General features: G+C 41.9%; 1 protein-coding gene across 2 annotated transcripts in view; it reads right to left on the minus strand.

The window, feature by feature from the left end:
* Positions 1-14,597, minus strand: part of LOC134337862 (glycoprotein endo-alpha-1,2-mannosidase-like) — a 54,623-nt gene that overhangs the window by 15,260 nt on the left and 24,766 nt on the right. The gene's annotated exons all lie outside the window — the stretch shown is intronic.

Raw genomic sequence — 14,597 nt, forward strand, 5'->3', positions numbered from 1 at the left:
TCCCCTTCCCCCACCTTTTAAATTTACTCCTTAGCTTTTCGTCACCTATCCTGTCGATGGCTATCGGCCTGAAACATCAACAATATTCTTTTCCATCAATGCTGCTTGGCCTGCTGAGATCCTCCAGCAGTATGTGTGTGTAGTTTGGATTTCCAGCACCTGCAGATTTTCTCTTGTTTGAGTCGGCTAGTCCCTTTTCGTTTGTAATAACAATGGCACTCACTCTTGCTCCCTGACACTTATGGACCTCTGACACACTGCTGCAGTGAAGACTGATGCAAAGTACCCTTAAGTTCACCCATTACTATCTCACCAGCATCATTTTCCAGTGGTCTAATATCAACTCTTACCTCCCTTTTATTCTTCATTTAACTGAAAAAGAACTTCTGGTATCCTGCAAGCACCAGGAAATTTGCAGATGCTGGAAATTCAAGCAACACACACAAAATGCTGGTGAACGTAGCAGGCCAAGCAGCATCCATAGGAAGAGGTACAGTCGATGTTTCAGGCCAAGACCCAGATGCTGCCTCACCTGCTGCGTTCCATCAGCATTTTGTGTCTGTTGCTTTTGGTATCCTGCTTTATATTATTGGCTAGTTTGCCCTCATATTTCATCTTTTCCCTTCGTATAGTTTATTTAGTTAACTTTTGTCGGATTTTAAAAACTTCCCTATCATCCAACTTCCCACTCACTTTTGCTACCTTATATGCCCTTTCCTTGGCTTTATGTAATTTCCCTCGTCAGTCACGGTTGCCTACCCCTGCCATTTGAGAACTACTTCTGTGGGTCATATCTATCCTGTCACTGGAAAGCAGCATCCATCATCAGGGACCCCCACCACCCAGGTCATGCTCTCTTCTCACTGTTGCTATTAGGTAAAAGGTACAAGAGCCTCAGGACTCGTACCACCAGATTCAAGAACAGTTACTACCCCTTAACCATCAGGCTCTTGAATAAAAGGGGATAATTACACTCATTTTCCCCATCATTGAAATGTTCACACAACCAATGATTTCACTTTAAGAATCTTATTATCTCATGTTCTCATTATTTATTGCCATTTGTTTATTTTTGCATTCACACAGTTTGTTACACTCTGGCTGATCTTGCATTGATCCTGTTATAGTTAGTATTCTGCAGATTTGCAGTGAATGCCCAAAAGAAAATGAATCTCAGGGTTGTATACGGTTACGTATATATGTACTTTGATAATAACATTTATTTGAACTTTATACATTTGATAAATAAATCTGAACCTCTGATTCCTCGCTGTCCAGCATTAGTCATATTTCTTCCGCTCTAAATACCTATCAAAGCCCTTCCCCTATACACCAGGTACTTCAGCATCATGCACTCAATAGGACACTGCACTCTTGTGCCCTTCAGAATTGCTACTTGGTCCAAGGCCAACACTGTATTACTCATTTCTATATTTATTTGAATTTCAAAAGGGTCCTCCCTCAAGTTATTAGGTACTATTCAAGAATTAAAATTAACCTTAGCAAATTCTACCTACACAGTTAATTTTTCAAATGGCATACTTGGGCTTAGGTTACATAAATCCCTTTCAGGGCTGACATTTAACTTCAATGTTATTTTAGAGTCTACCAATAGATTGAAACAGTCATCAATTTTTGTTAAGATTTCCACTTCAGCGCATCTGGTTTTACAATATAGGATCAAACTAACGGCTGGCATAAACCTTGTGCTTCGCCTATTTAAGTGTTTTGTTCATATGTCAATAAAGTATGTTTAGTGGATCAATTTCAATAAAACTTCAAATTGGAGATCCTCTCCTATCTAAACCAGTGAGAACTCCGACCAAGAATTCAGGAACATCAAAAATGCCTGATTTGATGCAGAATTCCATGGGATCTCAGCACAGAAGTGATGTTCTGGACACCACTTGGGGCATTGGAGTTAAGAGCTCAATCCCAGGGTCCTTTGTAAGGAGCCTGCACATCATCCCGCTGAAATGTGTCAGTTTCCTCCCCAAGTCCAAAGACATACTGGTTAATAGGTTAATTGATCATTGGAGACCTTTCTGTGATGAGGTCAGGGTTAAATCAGGGGTTGCTGGACTGAAACACAATGGCTTTTATTGGGCCAACGAAAGATTTATTTTTAAAACTTAGTTTTAATGATCGCAAGACCATGCTGGACATTAAAAACTTAAAAGTACTGCAGGTCTACCGCATCAGCGAGTTGCTTGTTGGTGGAGAAACTGAAGGAGCTGGATGGTGCAGATCACACCATTGCCTGCCTACGTTGGAGAGTTGGACTCAGTGCACAAAAGTGGTGTGCAGTCTAACAGCAAGCGATGTTCACTTTTTATGTGATCACAAGATCCTGCTGAACACAGTCAATGTGGAATGCTGTAAGTCCAATTCGCTGATTTGTTGGCGAACGGCTGGGCTGGATGATAGGGGGAGGTGTGTGGCCTGAGTCGTGGCGAGGGCTCGTCCTCAAGCCGCAGTATTGCTTGTTTGCAGGCGCCTATGGGGGAGGCGTTGGAGTCGGTGCGCTCCACCAGAGAGTGACTGCGGTGTACATATTGGAGTTAGTGCTGCCCTCTGGTGTTTGCTTGGCAGAAGACAAGCTATATTGTGTTCGAATGGAGACTGCTGCAATATTTTAAAGAGAGAGGGTGAGCAGCCAGATGTCTTGGTACATAACAGTACTAATGATATAGGAAGTAAAAGCAATGAGCTCCTGAAGACAGAATTTAGACAGCTAGGCAGAAAGCTGAGAAGCAGGATCTCACAGATAGTAATTTCTGGATTTCTGCCTATGCCACTTGCCATTGAGGGTAGAAACAGGACAATTTGGCAAATTAATAGAAACTTAGAAAACCTACAGCACAATACAGGCCCTTCAGCCCACAGAGTTGTGCCGAACATGTCCTTACCTGAGAAATTACCTTGGGTTATCCATAGCCCTCTATTTTTCTGAGCTCCATATACCTGGCCAGGAGTCTCTTAAAAGACCCTATCGTTTCCACCTCCACCACCCTTGCTGGCAGCCCATTCCATGCACTCACCACTCTCTGCATAAAAAACTTACCCTTGATATCTCCTCTGTACTTACTTCCAAGCACCTTAAAACTGTGCCCTCTCGTGCTAGCCATTTCAGCCCTGGGGAAAAGCCTCTGACTATCCACACAATCAATGCCTCTCATCATCTTATACACCTCTATCGGGTCACCTCACATCCTCCGTCGCTCCAAGGAGAAAAGGCCGAGTTCACTCAACCTATTCTCATAAGGCATGCTCCCCAATCCAGGCAATATCCTTGTAAATCTCCTCTGCACCCTTTCTATGATTTCCACATCCTTCCTGTAGTGAGGCGACCAGAACTGAGCACAGTACTCCAAGTGGGGTCTGACCAGGGTCCTATATAGCTGCAAATTACCTCTCAGCTCCTAAACTCAATCCCACGATTGATGAAGGCCAATGCACCATATGCTTTCTTAACCATAGAGCCAACCTGCGCAGCTGCTTTGAGCGTCCTATGGACTCGGACCCCAAGATCCCTCTGATCCTCCACACTGCCAAGAGTCTTACCATTAATACTATATTCTGCCATCATATTTGACCTATCAAAATGTACAACTTCACACTTATCTGGGTTGAACTCCATCTGCCACTTCTCAGCCCAGTTTTGCATCCTATCAATGTCCCGCTGTAACCTCTGACAGCCCTCCACACTATCCACAACACCTCCAACCTTTGTGTCATCAGCAAACTTACTAACCCATCCCTCCACTTCCTCATCCAGGTCATTTATAAAACTCACGAAGAGTGAAGGCCCCAGAACAGATCCCTGGATCATGGAGGTCACTAACCTCCATGCAGAATATGACCCATCTACAACCACTCTTTGCCTTCTGCGGGATCCACAAAGCAAGATCCCCTTGGATCCCATGCCTCCTTACTTTCTCAATAAGCCTAGCATGGGTTACCTTATCAAATGCCTTGCTGAAATCCATATACATTACATCTACTGCTCTTCCTGCTTCAATGTGTCTTAGCATTAATACTATATTCTGCCATCGTATTTAATGTGTGGTTGAAAAGCTCATGCAGGGGTTCTAAGTTCTTGGGATCTCTTCTGCGGAAGGTATGATCTAGTCAAAAGTGACAGGTTGTAACTGAACCAGAAGGGAATGACTATTCTTGTGGGCAAGTTTGGTAGAGCTGTTGGGGAGGGTTTAAGTGAATTTGGCAGGGAGGTGGGAACCAGAGTGAAGGGACTCAGGATAGGATGGATAGTTAAAAAAAAGCAGGTGTAGTGTGCAGTCAGACTGTTAGGAAGGGCAGGCGGATGAAAGGATATAATTGCAGCCAGCAGGGTGAGTATCAGAGCATCAGAGATGCAGAATCAGAAAGGATAGCAAATACAGTACTCAAAGTATTATATCTCAATGCACGAGGTATAAGAAATAAGGTGGATGATCTTGTTGCACTATTACAGATAGTCAGATATGATAGTCATAGTCATACTTTATTAATCCCTGGAGAAATTGGTTTTCTTTACAGTTGCTCCATAAATAATAAACAATAATAGAACCATAAATAGTTAAATAGTAATATGTAAATTATGCCAGTAAATTATGAAATAAGTCCAGGACCAGCCTATTGGCTCAGGGTGTCTGACCCTCCAAGGGAGGAGTTGTAAAGTTTGATGGCCACAGGCAGGAATGACTTCCTATGATGCTCTGTGTTGCATCTCGGTGGAATGAGTCTCTGGCTGAATGTACTCCTGTGCACAACCAGTACATTATGTAGTGGATGGGAGACATTGTCCAAGATGGCATGCAACTTGGACAGCATCTTCTTTTCAGACACCACCGTCAGAGAATTGTGTTGTGATGTTGTGGTCATCACTGAATTGTAGCTGAAGGATGGTTATAGTTGGGAGCTAAATGTCCAAGGTTGTATTGGAGGGATACAAAGGTAGGCAGAAAAGGTGGCTTGACTCTGCTGGTAAAGAATGGCTTCAAATGGTAGAAAGATGTGACACTGGATCTTCAGATGTTAAATCCTTTTGGGTTGAGTTGAGAAACTGCAAGGTAAGAGGACCCTGATGGCAGTTATATACAGGCCTCCAACAGTAGCTGGGATGTGGACCACAGATTACAACAGGAAATAGAAAAGGCGTGTCAAAAGGGCAATATTATGACAGTTATGGGAGATTTCAACATGCAGGTTGATTGGGAAATTCAGGTTGGTAAATTAAACTACAAAGTTTAAATTTTTCAAGATTAAAAATATTGCGGAATGGAACCAAATTTGTAAAGAATACTTAATCACAGGATATAGGTTTAAATTAACAACATTAGCTAATTGCATAGGTAAAGCAGCTCCCAATAACGAGGTTAAATAAAACTGTTTTACAACTTTCAGTTCCAGGTCTACCCAAATTGGCCGATCACTCTTATCAACCCAGGATAACCAAAAAGACATGTATCGCACATTAACAGCCCAATAATACATTCTTAGATTAGGCAAAGCAAGACCTCCATCCTGTTTCAATTTTTGTAAATGACATTTACTACGCCTTTTTAAAGCCTACTTTGAGTGATCCAATGTTTCTACTTTGGAAAAATAAAGGTATTAATTCTTTTTTGGATTTACTTAAAGAAGATAGATTGATGTCTTTTGAACAATTAATTGATAAATATTCTCTTTCATACTCACACATCCAGTTGTTTACAATATATATTAATGACATGGATGAGGGAATTAAATGCAGCATCTCCAAGTTTGCGGATGACACGAAGCTGGGTGGCAGTGTTAGCTGTGAGGAGGATGCTAAGGGGATGCAGGGTGACTTGGATAGGTTGGGTGAGTGGGCAAATTCATGGCAGATGCAATTTAATGTGGATAAATGTGAAGTTATCCACTTTGGTGGCAAAAATAGGAAAACAGATTATTATCTGAATAGTGGCCGATTAGGAAAAGGGGAGGTGCAACGAGACCTGGGTGTCATTATACACCAGTCATTGAAAGTGGGCATGCAGGTACAGCAGGCGGTGAAAAAGGCGAATGGTATGCTGGCATTTATAGCGAGAGGATTCGAGTACAGGAGCAGGGAGGTACTACTGCAGTTGTACAAGGCCTTGGTGAGACCACACCTGGAGTATTGTGTGCAGTTTTGGTCCCCTAATCTGAGGAAAGACATCTTTGCCATAGAGGGAGTACAAAGAAGGTTCACCAGATTGATTCCTGGGTTGGCAGGACTTTCATATGAAGAAAGACTGGATGAACTGGGCTTGTACTCGTTGGAATTTAGAAGATTGAGGGGGGATCTGATTGAAACGTATAAGATCCTAAAGGGATTGGACGGGCTAGATGCAGGAAGATTGTTCCCGATGTTGGGGAAGTCCAGAACGAGGGGTCACAGTTTGAGGATAAAGGGGAAGCCTTTTAGGACCAAGATTAGGAAAAACTTCTTCACACAGAGAGTGGTGAATCTGTGGAATTCTCTGCCACAGGAAACAGTTGAGGCCAGTTCATTGGCTATATTTAAGAGGGAGTTAGATATGGCCCTTGTGGCCATGGGGATCAGGGGGTATGGAGGGAAGGCTGGGGCGGGGTTCTGAGTTGGATGATCAACCATGATCATAATAAATGGCGGTGCAGGCTCGAAGGGCCGAATGGCCTACTCCTGCATCTATTTTCTATGTTTCTATTCTGCAATACCTTCAAGTTAGACATTTTTTACAAAAATATTTAAGTAATTTTCCTTACATATTGGAGGCTGACCTGTTAGATACTATTATGAGTATGAATCCTTCGATCAAGGGTTCTATTGGAAGAATTTATAATGTATTATTACAATGGGATAAGTGTCCTTTATCTAAGATTAAACAGGATTGGGAAAAGAAACTTAATTTGACTTTTATGATGGAGGATTGGATGCGGATTTTCAAGTTGGTTAACTCTTCTTCAATTTGTGCTAGCCATTAATTGATTCAATTTAAAATTGTACATTGTTATCATTTGATGAAGGAGAGACTTTCTAAAATCTTTCCTAATGTTGATAGTCATTGTGATAGATGTAAAACTGAGATAGCTACACTGACACAGATGTTTTGGTCTTGTTCTATATTGGAACAGTCCGAGAAGTCGGTTTTTTCAACAATTTCTAAAGCACTTAAAATTAATCTACAACCTGATAAATTAATTGTGCTTTTTGGAATAATTCCTCAAAATATTCATGGTATTTCTGTGTCTGACCAACATGCTATTGCATTTGTTACATTGATAGCTAGAAGGGCCATTTTGTTGAAGTGGAAGGACACATCAGCTCCCACTTTGTCACGATGGTTCTCTCAAGTGATGTTATGTCTTAGTTTGGAGAAAATTAGAAGTCGGACCTTTGAATCTTTATTTGATTTTGAGAAAAGATGGGGCTCATTTGCTCGTTATTATCATTTGAGCTAATTGATAGTATTTTTCCATGATCTAATTGTAAATTTTTTAGTATATTTTCTTTTCTTGCTGGCGGTTTGATGTTTATTTTTAAAAGCTTTTTGTATGACGCATGACTCAGGGGTTGTACACCTAATGGGTTCTTTTTTTTTCTCACTTTTCTGCTTAGTAGGTTTTTTCTCGTTATCACAAAATTTTTTTTCAAACTTTAAGATGTCTTTTTTGAGACATTGTAAGTGTTGTTACTTCAATGTACTCACGTTATTTTTTTTGTATAACAATAAAAAGATTTGAAAAGAAAGAAAGGAAATTCAGGTTGGTAATGGACCTCAAGAGAGTGAGTTTGTTGAATGGCTATGAGATGGTTTTTTTAAAGCAATCTGTTGTTGAGCCTACTCGGGGATCAGTTATACTGGATTGGATGTTATGTAATGAACTGCAAGTGATTAGGGAGCTTAAGGTAAAAGGACCCTTAGGAGGCAGTGATTACAATATGATTGAGTTCAAATTGAAATTTCATAGGGAGAAAGTAAAGTCTGATGTAACAATTTTCAGTGGAGTAAAGGAAATTATAGTGGTATGGGAGAAGAACTGGCCAAAGTAAATTGGAAGGAGATGCTGGCAGGGTTGCCATCAGAGTAGCAATGGTTTGAGTTTCTGGGAAAAATGAGGAAAGTGCAGGACAGATGTATTCCAAGAACAAAGAAATACTCAAATGGAAAACTGTGTTTGACAAGGGAAGTCAAAGCTGATGTAAAAGCAAAAGAGAGGGCATACAACACAACAAAAAGTAGGTGGAAGACAAAGGATTAGGAAGCTTTTACAAATTTACAGAGAACAACAAAAAGAGTCATTAGGAGGGAAAAGATGAAACATGAAAGCAAGCTTGCAAACAATACCATAATGGATAGTATAATTTTCTTCCAAGGATGTAAAAAATAGAGATGAGAGCAGATACAGGACTGCTAGAAAACAAGGCTGGAGAAATAATAATGGGGGACAAGGAGATGGCAGATGAACTAAATGAGTATTTTGCATCAGTCTTCACTGTGGAAAACACTAGCAGTGTGCCAGATGTTGAAGGATGTGAGGGAAGAGAAATGAGTGCAGTAATTTTTACAAGGGAGAAGGTGCTCAAAGAACTGAAAGACCTAAGGGTACGTAAGTCACCTGGACCAGATGATCTGCACCCTAGTGTTCTGAAGGAGGTAGTGGTAGAGCTTGTGGAGGCATTAGTAATAATCTTTCAAAAATCATTGGATTCTGGCATAGTGCCAGAGGACCAGGAAACTGCAAATGTCACTCCACTTTTTAAGAAAGGAGGAAGGCAGCAGAAAGGAAATTATAGGCCAGTTAGCCTGACCTCAGTGGTTGGGAAGATGTTGGAGAAAATCATTAAGGGTGAGCTTATGGCGTACTTAGGACAAGATAGGACAAAGTCAACATGGTATCCTGAAGGGTAGGATAGATAAAGGGGATGCAGTGGATGTTGTATATTTGGACTTTCAGAAAGCTTTTGACAAGGTGCCACATGAAGCTGTTTACCAAGTTAAGAGTGCATGGTATTACAGGAAGGTTACTGGCATGATTAGAGCACTGACTGATTGGTAGGAGGTGTGTGGGAATAAAAGGATCCTTTTCTGGTTGGCTGCCAGTGACTACTGATCTTCCACAGAGGTCGGTGCTGGGAAAGCTCCTTTTAATGCTGTGTATCAATGATTTAGATGATGGAATAAAGGGCTTTTTTGCTAAGTTTACAGATGATACGAAGATTGGTAATGTTGAGGAAACAGGTAGGCTGCAGAAGGACTTTGACAGACTAGGAGAATGGGCAAGAGAGCGACAAATGACATACAATGTTGAAAAATGCATGGTCATGCACTTCGGCAGTATAAATAAATGTGCAGACTATTTTCTAAATGGGGAGAAAATTCAAAAAAAAATGAGATGCAAAGGGACTTGGGAAGTTCTTGTGCAGAACACCCTAAAGGTTATCTTGCAGGTAGAGTCAGTGGTGAGGAAGGCAAAGTTATCATTCATTTCAGGTTTACTAGGATATGATACTGAGGCTGTATAAGGCAATGGTGAGGCCTCACCTTGAGTATCAGGAACATTTTTGTGCTCCTAATCTAAGATGTGCTAGCATTGGAGAGGGTTCAGAGGAAGTTCACAAGGACGATCCAGGAATGAAAGGGTCAGCATACAAGGAACGTTTGATAGCTCTGGCTCTGTACTTGCTGGAATTCAGAAGGATAAAGGGGAAACCTTTCCAATGCTGAAAGGCCTGGACAGATTAGATGGGGAAAGGATGTTTCCCATGGTGGGGGAATCTAGGACAAGAGGGCCTAGCCTCAGGAGAGAGGGGTTGTCCATTTAAAACAGAGGTGCAGAGAAATTTCTTTTGCCAGAGGGTAGTGAACTTATGGAAACTGTGGCAGCTGTGCAGGCCAGGTTGTTGGGTGTATTGAAGGCAGAGGTTGATAGGTTCTTGTTTGGACATGGCATCAAAGGTTACAGGGAGTGGGGATAAGGAGGGGATAAAAGAATCAGCCATGATTGAATAGCGGAGCAGACCTGACAGGCCAAATGGACTAATTCTGCTCTTATGTCTTATGGTCTTAATATTCATGATCTCAGGGATCTGGATTTTTTTTTGTATCTTAATGCCATCTTACATGTGCTCTCGGTGCCTTGTGCTGTGTGTGACTGTTGGCACTATGCTTTGCACCTTGGGCATGAAGTAACGCTGTTACGCTTAGCTGTATTCATGGGTATTCATGAGTGGTTGAATGACAATTAAATTTGAACTTGGCCCAAAGGCCATTTGCCATGCTCTCTCTCTCTCTCTCTCCAAATAAACAAACATAAATATCCAGGGAAGTCACAAGGTTGGTGACTCACACCTTCTAAATAAAAATATTGTTCTATTCCGACAGATACAGCTATAATTGACGGTTGGTAGATTAGATGATCTGGCTCATTATTCAGTGAGTGATGTTCTTGGCAAAGCATTTGGCTCTTTGCTTCCTCTTCAATAAACAAATTAGAACATAGAAACATAGAAAACCTACAGCACAATACAGGCTCTTCGACTCATAAAACTGCCCTGAACTAGGCTTACCCATAGCCCTCTATTTTTCTAAGCACCACGTATCCATCCAGGAGTCTCTTAAAAGACCCTATCGTTTCCGCCTCCACCACCGCCACCGACAGCCCATTCCATGCACTCACCACTCTCTGCATAAAAAAACTTATCCCTGACATCTCCTCTGTACCTACTTCCAATCACCTTAAAACTATGCACTCTCGTGCTAGCATTTCAAGCAGTTTTAGCTATATCTGAAGCAGTGCTATACATACAAGTTCAAGTTTATTGTCATATTGTTTATAAAACTAAACAAAACACTGCTTCCCCGGATCACAGTGCACCCATAAAACATCTATTGCACACAGAACATAAAATAAATTATTATTAAAGTTAATAAAATGAAGAAAAATGACACAACTGTGGCTAACAACAGAAGTCAAAGCCAAAATAAAAGTCAGAGAATGCACATAATAGAGCAAAAATTATTGGGAAGTTAGAGGATTGGGAAGCTTATAAATTCCAACAGAAAGCAACTAAAGAAATCGGTAAGGTGGAGTACAGAAGTAAGCTAGCCAATAATATTAAAGGAGATACCAAAAGTTTCTTCAGATATGTAAAGTGTAAAAGAGAGGTGAGAGCTGGAAAATTATGCTGGAAAGGTACTTATACTTTATTGTCGCCAAACAACTGATACTAGAACGTACAATCATCACAGCGATATTTGATTCTGCGCTTCCCGCTCCCTGGATTACAAATTGATAGTAAATATTAAAAATTGAAATTATGAATCATAAATAGAAAATAGAAAAATGGAAAGTAAGGTAGTTCAAAAAAATCCGAGAGGCAGGTCCGGATATTTGGAGGGTACGGCCCAGATCCGGGTCAGGATCCGTTCAGCAGTCTTATCACAGTTGGAAAGAAGCTGTTCCCAAATCTGGCTGTACGAGTCTTCAAGTTCCTGAGCCTTCTCCCGGAGGGAAGAGGAACGAAAAGTGTGTTGGCTAGGTGGGTTGTGCTTGATTATCCTGGCAGCACTGCTCCGACAGCATGCAGTGTAAAGTGAGTCCAAGGACGGAAGATTGGTTTGTGTGATGTGCTGCACCATGTTCACGATGTTACCCAGTCTGGCAGCTCTAGTCCTGATGGGAGTGGGTGAAAAAGATTGTGGGATGGGTGGTAGGAATCTTCAACAACGCTTTGAGCCTTTCGGCTGCAACGTGCTTGGTAAACGTCACAATGGGGGAGGGAGACCCCGGAGATCCTTTCGGTGCCTTTTACTATTACATATTTAATAGCAAATATTTATAATGATTTCCAGAGGATCTTGCCCGTACGGATTCAAAATGGACTTGCTCATAGAAGAGAGGGTAGTTGTAGATGTAATGCATTCTGCCTGGAGGTGGGTGACCAATGGAGTTTCAAAGGAGTCTGTTCTGGGACCCCTGCTCTTTGTGATTTTCATAAATGACAAGTCAAATGGTTCGCAGATGACACCAAAGTTAGTGGTGCTGTGATAGTGTAGAAGGTTGACGAGGGATATAGCCAGAGTGCATTGCCACAGACTTTTTCCCTAATATGAGGAGGCATTATTTTAAGGTGACTGAAGGAAAGTGTAGGAGGATGTCAGAGGTATTTTCTGTTCTTTTAAACACAGTGGTGTGGAACACAATGCCAGAGGTGGTGGAGCAGGCAGACACATTAGGAAAATTTAAGAAACACATGGATAAAAGAAAAACAGAGGAAGTGCTAGATCAGGGGTTCCAACCTTTTTTATGCCATGGAACTTTACCATTAACCAAGGGGTTTGTGGACCCCAAGCTGGGAACCCCTGTATTAGATTGATCTTATTGTTGTATGTTGTATACTAACAGATGAGTAGTATTAGTTTCAGTCATTCTAACACTATCACGTGTTTATCTATTGACCCTTTCAAGGTTCTACAATCAGTTTCTGCACTAAGTGATTATTCTGGACCACAATCCTGCACACTGTAGTCAGACCTGTTGATACGCAATCGCTGCCTACTTCGCAGCACTGTCTTTTGTACTTCCAATCACCAAATTTGCCTGCAAGGGCTCTGTCAACGTGTCTTATATCAGGGGAACTCTGTGGATCGGGAAGTAAACAGCAGTTCATCAGAAACTGCAAAACAAATCTTGGAAACCGTACCAGTGCAATTGGCCCTGCAGAAATACCATGTTTCAGATTCATTTATGTATCTCATGTACATGGAAACAGTGAAATGCGTCATTTGTGCTAAGAACCAACACACTAAAGTGTGTGCTGAGGGTAGTCACATATCATGCCCACAATACTCAGAAGAAGCAACAAAGCAACTTCCAGACTTCTGATTGACAAAGGAGAGTCAGTGGATGCCATTTACTTAGATTCTCAGAGGCATTTGAGTCATACCTGGGGATGTTTAAAATCCTATGGCGTTACAGGAAAGATACTGGCACGGATAGAGGAATGGCTGACTGGGAGGAGGCAGCCAGTGGAAATAAAAGGGGCCTATTCTGATTGGCTGCCAATGACTAGTGGTGTCCCTCGGGGTCAGTATTGGGACTGCTAGTTTTCACATTGTCTGTCAATGAACTGGATAATGGTATTAATGGCTTTTGGCACAGTTTGTGGATGATACTAAGTTAGGTGGAGGGGTAGGTAGTGCTGAGGAACAATGTGATTGCAGCAGGACTTGGACAAATTGGAAGAATGGGTAGAAAAGTGGCAGATTGAGTAGTGTTGGGAAATGTATGATAATGGTAAAAGAACAACAGTGTGGACGGTTACCTACGTGGGGGGAAGGTTCAAACATCAGCAAGACTCCCGTAAGGTTAATTTACAGGTCGAGTCTGAGGTAAAGAAGGCAAATGCAATGTTGGCATTTATTTCAAGGAGAATAGAATATAAAACCAAAGGGATAATGCTGAGGCTTTCTAAGACTCTAGTCAGGCTGCTCTTGGAGTGTTGTTAACAGTTTTGGGCCCTGTATCTCAGAAAGGAAGGGTTGTCATTGAAGAGAGTCCAGAGGAGGTTCACGAGAATGATTCCGGGAATGAAGAGGTTAACATGTGAGGGGTGTTTTGGTAGCTTTGGGACTGTACTCACTGGAATTTAGAAGAATGCATGGGAATCTCATTGAAACCTACTGAATGTTGAAAGGACTAGACAGGGTGGTTGTGGAGAGGATGTTTCCTGTGGTAGGGGTATCCAGAACTAGAGGGCACAAACTCAAAATTGAGAGGTGACCTTTTAGAACAGAGGTATGGAGGAATTTTTTTTTAGACAATGTAGTGAACTTTTTTTAGACAGTGTAGTGGAATGCTCTGCCACAGTCTGCGGTGGAGGCAAGTCTGTGCATATATTTAATGTGTAAGTTGATGCTTCCTGATTGGTCAGGGCTTCAAAGGATATGGCGAGAAGGCAGATGTATGGGGTTGAGTGGGATCTGGGATCAGCCATGATGGAATGACAGAGCAGACCCGATGGGCTGAATGGCCTAATTGTGGTCTTATGGACCCTTGTCCTAGCTGATGATAAGATGCCAAACTCTCATCTTGCTGACTGCTCGACCAGACATCCAATCCCAGAACCAACAGACCCGACATCCATAGATGCCCTTCATTCCCAGGAGTGGAGGCCTGACCTCTAACTCTTTTACATCCCTTTTCCTGGATTCAGAATTGGCTTGTCTGCAGAAAGCAGAGGGTCGTGGTGGAGGGAGTACATTCGGATTGGAGGGTTATGACTAGTGGTGTCCCACAAGGATTGGCTCTGGGGCCTCTACTTTTCATGATTTTTATTAACGACCTGGATGTGGGGGTAGAAGGGTAGGCTGGCAAGTTTGCAGACGACACAAAGGTTGGTGGTGTTGTGGATAGTGTAGGGGATTGTCGAAGATTGCACAGAGATATTGATAGGATACAGAAGTGGGTGGAGAAGTGGCAGATGGAGTTCAACCCGGAGAAGTGTGAGGTGGTACACTTTGGAAGGACAAACTCCAAGGCAGAGTACAAAGTAAATGGTAGGATACTTGGTAGTGTGGAGGAGCAGAGGGATCTGGGGGTACATG

The sequence above is a fragment of the Mobula hypostoma genome, chromosome 2 (assembly GCF_963921235.1).
Source record: "Mobula hypostoma chromosome 2, sMobHyp1.1, whole genome shotgun sequence".
Taxonomy (NCBI): domain Eukaryota; kingdom Metazoa; phylum Chordata; class Chondrichthyes; order Myliobatiformes; family Myliobatidae; genus Mobula; species Mobula hypostoma.